Raw genomic sequence first — 10157 nt, 5'->3', positions numbered from 1 at the left:
CTTAGAAAAAATAAGTTAAAGAGTTCTTAACAGAACTGTTAAACTTTTAATATTTCAAAAAGTTTGAATAATCCACCAAATCAGTGTTACGTGGTGTAACCAACAATGTTTGCATCTATGTGTGGGATCTAATGAACATGTAAAAATAACAACAACAAAAAAAATCATGAACTCAGTAAATGGACTTTCATTCACTCACCATCGGATTTCACTCTCTCATTATTCTTACTCTCACGTCACACATACTGTTGCATCCTGGACTGCATTTTCCATCACCATTGCACTGATGCCACACACACAGCTGTAATCAATCACAGGCTCACCTGCATTCAATTACACACTCACCATTAAGAACAGTTTAACCTCTCTTCCAGGCCAAACATTGCTAGCATATATCCCTCTCCTTTCCTAGTTCCCTCCCAGTTTCCTTGTTAGATTCCCTGTGTTCTGTTTTATGCCTGATGTCTGGAATATCTTCATTTGCCTGCCGTCTTGGAAGATGTTTGTATCTGATTGGACTGCTTTCTGGTTCCCCCCTACATACCCGTTTGCCACTGTCTGTTTCTTAAATAAAGCTTTGCACTTGGATCCGCGTGTCTCTTGCCTTGTCTGCCCTCGTTACAGTCAAGATCAATAAGCCTCTTAAAATCAGACAATTTGACATTTTTATGATAAGGCCAGGTTAGATTAGATTTTAAATTGTCTTGTGTTACAAGCTTGAAAAGTTTACTTTAGATCTATAAAAAATATGCCTTTGAAAAGGATTTACTCTTGTATCTAATAAAAGTGAAAATACATCCTTAGTGTAATGCATTAAATTCAAACATTCATTCAAAATGGTAAAAAGCTACTTTCTAGTCATCAAGCGCTAAGGAAGCAGCATAAAAAGTGATTTAAATTGAGCGTAGGACCTATAAACAAAGCCAAAATAGCAATTAAAAGCATAATTTGTTGCAGATGCCACTTAGTATGAGTTTTACTCCTAATGCAATGACATTCATACATTTTCAAGTGTGGCTTAAGTGTCTTGATACTTTCTGGTGATGTCAGAAACCAGTGTTTCATGTAATAACCTCTTAATCGGGCTCTTCAACGGTCCAGAACAGGGTGACTTTGATATACGGCAGCACTTTCAAATCTATTTGGTTTGTAAAAAAGCGTGCATTAAGCCATAGCACAAGTACCAATGACAAGCTCATCTTACACTGCATTTCTAATTAACTCAGCCAAGCAGAGGCCAACACATTTTTACAGATGCTGTGCAGCGTGTCAGCGACTGAATTCAATCAAAGCCACTATAAGCGAATCTTAATGATGGCATGAGCTGGTAAGATCAGCTCAGTGTGACGCCGTCATCTCCATAGCTCATCTAATTGATCAACCTTCACGTCCACTTCATCCCACTCCACGCTGTCATTTTCTGCAGTGTTGACGTCAGCTTTATTATTACACGATCTCGCCCAAATCCTCCTTGAATGCTCCCAATGACGTGCCACGCAAATGATCTTGAGTTGGTTTTTCTTCATGTGCAGGCTAAATGGACTGTTGATCAGGAATGTGTTCATGAGCTTGTTTGTGTTTTGCTGTTGTAATTAAAGCATCAGGACGATGTGGGTCTGTGGCTCATGTCCAAATAGTCTGTTCCAAGATTTGGCTCTCAGTGTAATTTGAAGAGGTTAGAATGGGAAGGAGTGCAGCCATTAGAAATTAAATCTCGCTGGTAAGAGGCTTATCATCAGGATGATAGAAAAAAAGTGTCCATTTTTGCCTCGCTATCATTGATTAAGATGGTATCAAATGTATTACTTAGCACATAAATCATTGCCTGATAGGTTATTATTCTTTTCAGCTAAAAATAAGCCAATTAGAAGATGCTTTTTAAGTGAACAATTGGATTAAAGTAAGGTTTTTGTTGAGGAGAGTGGCTTGCTTTCTGATTTTTCATCCGGAGGATCAAAAACTGGTGACATAAATACAAAACTACATAACTGGGAACACCTTAGTTAATGTACAGCAGCACTGCTCTTGCATTTTTTTTAAAAAAAACAGCACAAATAAAAGTATTTCAATTTTAAATCAATACATGTATTTTTACTTTGTTACCGTATTTAGGTATTTGCAAGTATATGTAATTTATTTTGAGATATGTTTACTTCACTAAATTCCAAAGTATAATACTGTCATTTTTACATATATACAAAAAATATATAATTTCTCATAATTTCAAACGGAAGAAATTAGATGTGATTTTGCCGATTATATTCAATGAACCTGTTAAAAAGATTCACCAACCATGAACCAATCCTAATTCATTTAGGGCTGTGCAGTTAATCAAATGTGAGTGTCATGCACATCTTGTCAGTACAGCTCTTTATTACGCAATATCAGATTCGCCTGCGATTATGATCAGAAAACTTGTGATGACAATGTACCACTAATGATACTACTAACTAAATGATACGTATGCAAAATAAAAAAACCTGAATCTGCTGAGAATTTGCCCATAAGAAATACATGAATGTGGACATTAAGTATATAAATAAACTTCCCGTCAGCTGTAGCATTTTCAAAATAATACAATGTAGTATGTTTGCTATTAGTATTAACCTAAAATTAATGTTATCAATAGTAAAATATTTCACCCAGCGTGACGTATATTTTGTACATATGATTATACTATTTCAACACACGTTTGCCCATTTTTTGTTATTCTTTATTTTTAAATACTATATGGTATATTTTGACTTGTTGCATTGTATTTGAATGCTCAATAACTTATCATTGTGCATTCCAGTTAATCTCAATCTAGTTAACTAGCACAATAAAACGGTTATCAGAGTTATCTGTAGTGTACTTTGTCTAAATTCAGTACTTAACTAAAGTAAAAATGAAATGAAGGATTTGAAAAAAGGCCATTTCTTTAACAATGATGCACATTTTACCCTTTCTTTTCTCTTTTTTATTCAGTAATAAAAGGAAAACCCCTTTTAATTAACCAGTGCTCCGTGGCTTGCGCCTTATTAATGTGGCTTTCCAATCAAGTGAACTTTTGTTCTTGTTTTCAGCCCTGTTATCGCACGACTCCACCAGCACTCCATCAATCTTTAATCTCTCAGGACAGTGCAGCAGCAACGCAATCTTTAGACAGATTTGGTGTGAAAAAACAAGATAAGCCTTCAAAGAGGAGAAGGCAAAACTTCCTGCCCTGAACTGAAACAAAAAGGCACGATGGAGGGAGAAACGGCGATAAAGCAAAGTTTGTGTTACGTGACATTTTGCGGCCCCATTAGCCAGCCTGTGTAAAACAGACTGCTGTTTCCAAGATAAGAGCCTCAGCGCTTCAAAACAACAGCGGTCAAACCACAGGAGCATGATGGGAGCTGTGTCACCACACACACACACGAACCCAAGCTCTGCGTAAATGAAAGATGCGGGTCCCTGCGCTCTGGGCAGTAAATGTTACCGTCTGAAAGAATGGGGTCCAGGGATGGTCACAAACGGCTGACTAATTGATAAGCGAGGTCGATGAACTGAGATTTGTTCCGTTTCGGTGGCGATGCTTTAATTAGCATGCTGACAGTGTTCTGGGTTTAAGCCGATGAGGGGCTTCAGTCTGCACTTCTGATCTCAGCCCTCCAAAAGCCATGGACTGAGATATCAATTCCATTAAAAACAGGTGATTACTTGATCACGATGAAGTAGGTTTTGCTTTATTTCTCTAACCTAACCTCTCACCCTTCTAAGAAATTCACTAAATAAAAAGCAACCCGTTATTAAATAGGCGTGGGCGATATACCTGATTAACCACAGACTTTTCTCAAACGGTTTGACTAATCGACTATTTTCTCCATTGCAGCCACACAACTACGTTTGCATGTGTTTTTACGCATTGCAGCTTAAAAACAAGTGATTCAAAGCCATTGAAACATTGGGAATTTTGCGTTGTTGTGAAGGACTTTCGGCGCATTTTGCAATATGCACAAATGTTAAAGAGTTTGATGGCAAACTAAAAATTCCATAAAAACAACTCTCTCCCACCAGTCTTCGCTTCGTACTCTCATCCAGCACCTCTGAGTTTGCCGTGGAGCTGTAAATAAACGGCCAAATCCATGGTTCTCTGTTTGCACATATAGAATTACAATTGCACTTGAAGCTTTCATGAAATTAAAAATTAAACACCCAAATCTGTATTTGGTACCATAACTAAGATGAATTGTATGCTAGTACGTGGAATTCTGGAAGGGGGACGTAAAGATGTGTGCCTTATAACATGTAAAACGGGGAACAAGAAAGTAATATTGCAAAAGTAATGTAAACACTGTAAAAAGGTCACTGGACGCCCATTTTCCATAGGTTGATATGATGCTTTAGGGTCTTAATGAAAAGTCTTTAACATACTTTGGTTAAAATTGATCAAACTAATTTTTTACCCTGCCAAAACCTCACAAATAAATCACAAATCTTTTATTTAACACAAACCAACCACATTAATACTTTGCTAGTCAGCTAGAGATGTTTCATGTTACAGGTCTGTAACCCAAAATGTTTTTTTTTTAAAACTCACTGACGTTTACATGAGAATATCCCATTTGTCCAAACCCGATTTGTTCACATCTGATTTATTTACACATATGAATGAGGCCTGAAACCAATCGGAATCCATGTGATATTTTTCCTGCTTACACGGTCGTGGGCCATATCTGATCTGTGCCACATGGGAGAAAAAAAAAGCGCAACTGGGTCACTTGAACTATGCGGTGTAAATACAGCCTTTGTCTTCCCCTGCACCAGAGTGACACAGCTCACTCAGGGCGGAGCTAAGGTAAGACGGCCTTGTCAATCAACTATGTAAATGTACTTCCACTTTTATACACTTAATAAGAATAAATATATATTTAACCAACACAGTGAAGAATATGTAGCTGTTTTAATACATTTGATTTCCCATTGTATATGTACACTGGGGTTCACCCAGGTTGCATTAATAGCTTTCTATTGTAGTATATTATAAATGTAATTTAATCCTGTGATGCAAAGCTGAATTGTAGGTTTTTAGAGTCATATGATCCTTCAGAAATCATTCTGATATACTGATTTGCTGCTCAAGAAACATTTCTAATGAATGTTTCTTATTCTTACTGTCTTAATATTTACGTGGAAGGTGTACTGCTTTTTTGATAATGATTTCTGGGAGAATAAAAATGAATGTAAATTCATATAAATATCAATCTTTTAAAGCATCCTAAAAATTATTTTAATGAATCCATGCTAAGTACCAAAGTATTAAAAAACTGGCCTCATACCTTTAAACAGAAGTGCAAATCGGATAAAAATGTATCTGATTATGGTGCATCTCAGGCTTGGTTCGAATGAATCAAACTCAAGTTTGTTCCCAACCTTGGTGCAGATCTTTTGGGCAGGTGTTAATACAGCAATGATATGGACCAAAGCAAGTGAACTAGAGGACTTTCCTGGTGTGAATACACTCTCAGTTATACAGGCCTTGCTTCACACACTTAGCTTCATAGCAGTTAAGGTAATTCACTGACTAGCTGGTTTTGAAATATGTAGTTTTGCAATCCTCTAATAGGGAACAACGTGTAAATTGCTTAGCATCAAGTGTGTTTTTAATTCCAAGTCATAGTCTTCTCGTAACTAGCTAACTTAAATGATTCGCTTTTTTTTCTCCACATTAGATTACACTCAGAGAAAACTTCATTACATTGAGGCAACCTTAGCGTTTACAGTGCACTCCAAGCACACCGACTTCAATAATCTACAAGCCCATTACACATAAACACAGACAACCGAGCATCTGGTGAGAGAGAAAGAGAGTCAGAGAGAGAACGGGTGAAACAGCAGGTGAAAATGAGGGTTGCAGAAGTGGCGCTCTCAGAAAACCGCTCTCTCACCAGAGAGATTCACACAATCTGCCACGCAGAGAAAAAACACACACACCCGCAGACACAGAGAGAGTGCTGCACTGCACACACGGGTAAAAACACTCTCACAGACAAAAAAAAAAAACATTTCTGCAGCGCTACCACAACCACAACTGTGGGAAGAGAGAGGAAAATGAATGGCCTCCCAAAATAGGAACAAAACAAAAACATTTTAAAGGGATAGCTCACCCATTCAGTCACTGCCAGTGAAAAAGTCTTCCTGTTTACAATGACTTTTCATTATTTTTACATCACAATGGATGTGAACTAAAGCCTCAAAGCTTCAAAATTGATACAAAAATGTCATAAAAGTCTACTGAAGTCATGACGGCTTTGTTTGAGGAACACATTGAAAGCGCACCTACAGTCTGTTTAGCGTCAAAATTTTTATTTGTGAACTGTATTTTAATTTTTGAATTAATCATTTAGATCGGTTTTGTGAATGGCTTATATGTTGGTCTATTATTCGCTCACAAAAAAATATTGTATGACTACAACATACTAGGAACAGAGCTATGATGCTTTTGCCTTTTTTTGAAGCTTTGAAAGCTTTACTCACTATTTATTGTAATTAAAAGAAAAAGAGTGACCAGAGCATTCTTCACAATTACTCTTTTTGTGTTTCACAGACAAGTGAAAATCAAAATTTTGGGGTGAAATATGATGAACGGTTCTCAGCTGGTATGTCTTTTTTGATGGTGTTGCAAATAGAAATGAAAATACAAGCTTATCGGCTTTTTTCATTTTAAGATTACACCTATTAGTTGCTTATTAGCATGTTTATTACTAGAATATTAGTCATTTTATTAGCACTCATTAAGTACATATTAATGCCTTATTCTACATGACCTTATTCTAAATCCCTTATCCTACCCAATACCTAAACAACAACTACCTTAATTTAATTTAGGGAAAAGTCGCATTTAATAGTGAATAAGTGTTACCTATTCTAAAGTGTTACAAAAAGCACTTTCCTTTTTACTATTGCCAACAAAGGCTGTGTGACCAATCAATATATGCTATTTCAGCACACGTTCATCTCTAACTTAGAAGCCAGCCAAATTTAACAGATGCCAATATGAGCGGCTAACACAACACACCCTCAACCTGAAAACCATTTACCAAACTAAGCTAAGGTCAAATGAAAGTGTTAGGTACCACGAAAACTCACTGTTCAGTCTCAACTTTCAACGCAAAGTCCTGAAGCGAAACCAGTTAAGAACCCCCGAGAAGCACTGTGCAAGACAGAAAAGTACAGAAGAGTAGGTGGATAAAAAACAGAGAGTCTCACCAGTCCGGTGGCAAAAAACACGGCGAGCAGAGCCAGACACGCTCCCATGACGATGAGCAACAGGAACACGATGAGCGGATGCTGCTGGCTCATGCGGTAGTAGGACTCGTACACCCAGTCTGGAGACTTTAGCCCCCCGGATGATGCCACCATGTCCTCCGGACCCTCCAGCAGGTATGCCGTCTGTTGGAACATAGGGTCCGGCTGGACCCCGGAGCCTTCGTCTTCGTCCTCTTCCTCCTGCTGCTGCCGTTCTGGCTCATCCTCTTCCGTAAGGGTGCTCAGCTGCGGCGGCTGGGACAGATGCGTCCCGCGCCAGGGCAGGAGAGAGAGCGCTGCCGCACGCAGCATTCTCCAGCCAACATGATGAACTGAGCAGCGGAGAGCGACTGAGACACGCACGAGAGAGAGCGTGTGAGAGGAGGAGGAGGAGAGAGAGGGAGAGGGAGAGAGAGAGAGAGAGAGAGAGTGTGTGTGTGTGTGTGTTTCTTTGACAGGGTGCAAGCTCTTAGTACTACTGACTCTGTGTCGTAGAAAGGAAGAGAAAGTCTTCAAAAGAATGTGGAGGGAAGAGAAGAGGAAAAGGGAGGAGAGAGGAAAGGGAGTGGTGGGCTTGACGGAGATCCAACATGCACAGTATAATGTCTGCAGCGCAGCACGTGGTAAGTTCAGTGATATGAGTTAATCAGAGATGACTGATTAGACACCCAGAGGAACATGTGTCGCTCAGATGTTGCTCTTTCATCACTCGGGAGACTTTTGCACTGTTATGCTTCACTGAAGTATCAACTTAGATATTTCTTGGGTGGAATATATAAATAAATAAAATAACTATTAATTGAGATTAATTGCATCCAAAATAAAAGTTTTTGTTTGCATAATATGTGTGTGTGTGCTGTGTATATTTATTCCGTATATATAAACAAGCATGAGTGTAACAGTTTATAAGCAAGTTAATAAATCCTGATTCTATATCTATAACATATGCATGTTAATACATGTAAATATTTTCAAAATATATAAGTAATAGGGACAGGTAGAATTGTAAACATCAAACAGAGCAGACAAACATGAACAGATACTTGTGAGGATTAAGGCAGGCGGCAATGTGATACATGTGATGTGCCTGGTCCCTCGTCTCCTCACTTCCTTGGATCTAGTCGTTAACGGCAGACATATTGGAGGGCTCCACTGACCAGGGGAATAGCGGAGGTTGGTAGCCTACGATGAAATGAAAAAGTGTCAGACCTGTGGATGGTTTGCGGCCCACATCAAATAGCAACTCTAGTCCTGTTGGTTCTCACTGCAGTAGAACTAGAGAAACCTGATGAGCTCCTGGCTAATGGTTCTTTCACAAAGATCTTGAGGCACAAACTATTTATCTTGGAGACAGGCTGGAGGTATCTCGTGCTTAGCATTGGCTTGTTCGATTTCGGTAATAATATCCCTTTGGATAGGGTAGACGATGATGGTTGGTGAAATTACATTTTCGGTGTGCTGGGTTCAGGCTCTCTCAAATTGCTGTGACAGGGCGTCTGCCTTAGTGTTCTTAGAACCGGGATGATATGTGACTGTAAAGTTGAACCTGGAGAAGAAGAGTGACCATCTAGATTGCCGGGGATTGAGTCTGCGGGCAGGTCTTAGGTATTCCAGGTTGTGATGGTCCTTCAGCACAGTGAATGGATAACCACAAATTAGGGGTATGTTGTTCCTTTGAGCAAAGTGACATTAAATTCCCGGCAGCCCCAGAATCTATCATAGCCTGCAGTAATATAGCCGCTGTGGAGGTCTCTAGAGTAACCAGGACAGTTAAGCAATGATCTGAGTTAAGGGCGAAAAGGGTTACCTGACTGGATCTTGGCATAGGCAAAGATGTTGAGGAGATGTGGTGAGTGTCTAGTTGCATGGGCTCTGGGGTTTCGGGCACAGCTCTTGTGAGCAGGCGTGGGCTAGTTTGTCGTGAACTGAGGAGGCTGTCAATCTAAATTGTGAGTTTGATGAACTGATCCAGAGTCCTTCCCTCGTCATGGCAGGCGTGTCTGCGCTGCGAGAGTACGAAAAGCCAGAGCATACTCGGTTATTACTGCAGTTTTTCTTCTGAGTTAGGATTAACAATCATTCGCCAAACACCTCTCGGCAACATTGAAGGAACTCATGGAAAAAAATTAAATGGAGATCCACTCCAGCGTGTTTCTGGTAAATAAGGAACAAACAGAAGAAATCTTCCCCTCTTCAGTGATATAAGGTGGTATAAGGTGGGTTGTTGATTGACAAGCAGCGTGCATTGAAGAAGAAATCCCTGATATTGAGCCAGATTACTATCGAACTTCTCCGGAAAAGCCAGACAAGGATTTACGCTGGGTAGTGGGGCTGGAGTAGCTGCAATGACAGTGCTGGTGTATTGTGTTGGAGGTTCTGGAGAAGGTCATTGTAGCACCTGTAACATCATAACAAGTTCCTCTATGAGAGGATTTTGCAGCTGGTGGAGTCTGCTGAGCCTGAGAAGACAATTCATATGACAAATGGTATATCGCTGCTGGATAGTGTAGCTGCAAACTTTTCTGTAATAATTCATCACTGGGATCCATTCGCAGCTTTATTAGGGATAGGTGGGTCTGTTTGCAGTACAAGACACAAAACATGCAAGTAATAGGGACAGGCAGAATTGTAAACATGAAGATACTTGTGAGGGTCAGGGCAGGCGGCAATTCAGTAGCAGTAGTCGATATTCAGGCGAAAGTCAGTAGGCAGGCAGCAAACAACAGAATATGTGACGGGTGATTAGTGCCAAGTACAGGGCTTATGGGAAGTGTAGTTAATCTAATATTCACGAGAAAGTTCCCGCTGATGACCCGAAGAAGGAGTGGCAGAGGCTTTCTATGTAATAATAGTATCTTAATAGTTCTATAAAAAAAACTTCATAC

The sequence above is a fragment of the Puntigrus tetrazona genome, chromosome 19 (genome assembly GCF_018831695.1).
Source record: "Puntigrus tetrazona isolate hp1 chromosome 19, ASM1883169v1, whole genome shotgun sequence".
NCBI classification, from domain to species: Eukaryota; Metazoa; Chordata; class Actinopteri; order Cypriniformes; family Cyprinidae; genus Puntigrus; species Puntigrus tetrazona.
Note: the sequence above shows the minus strand (reverse complement) of the source record.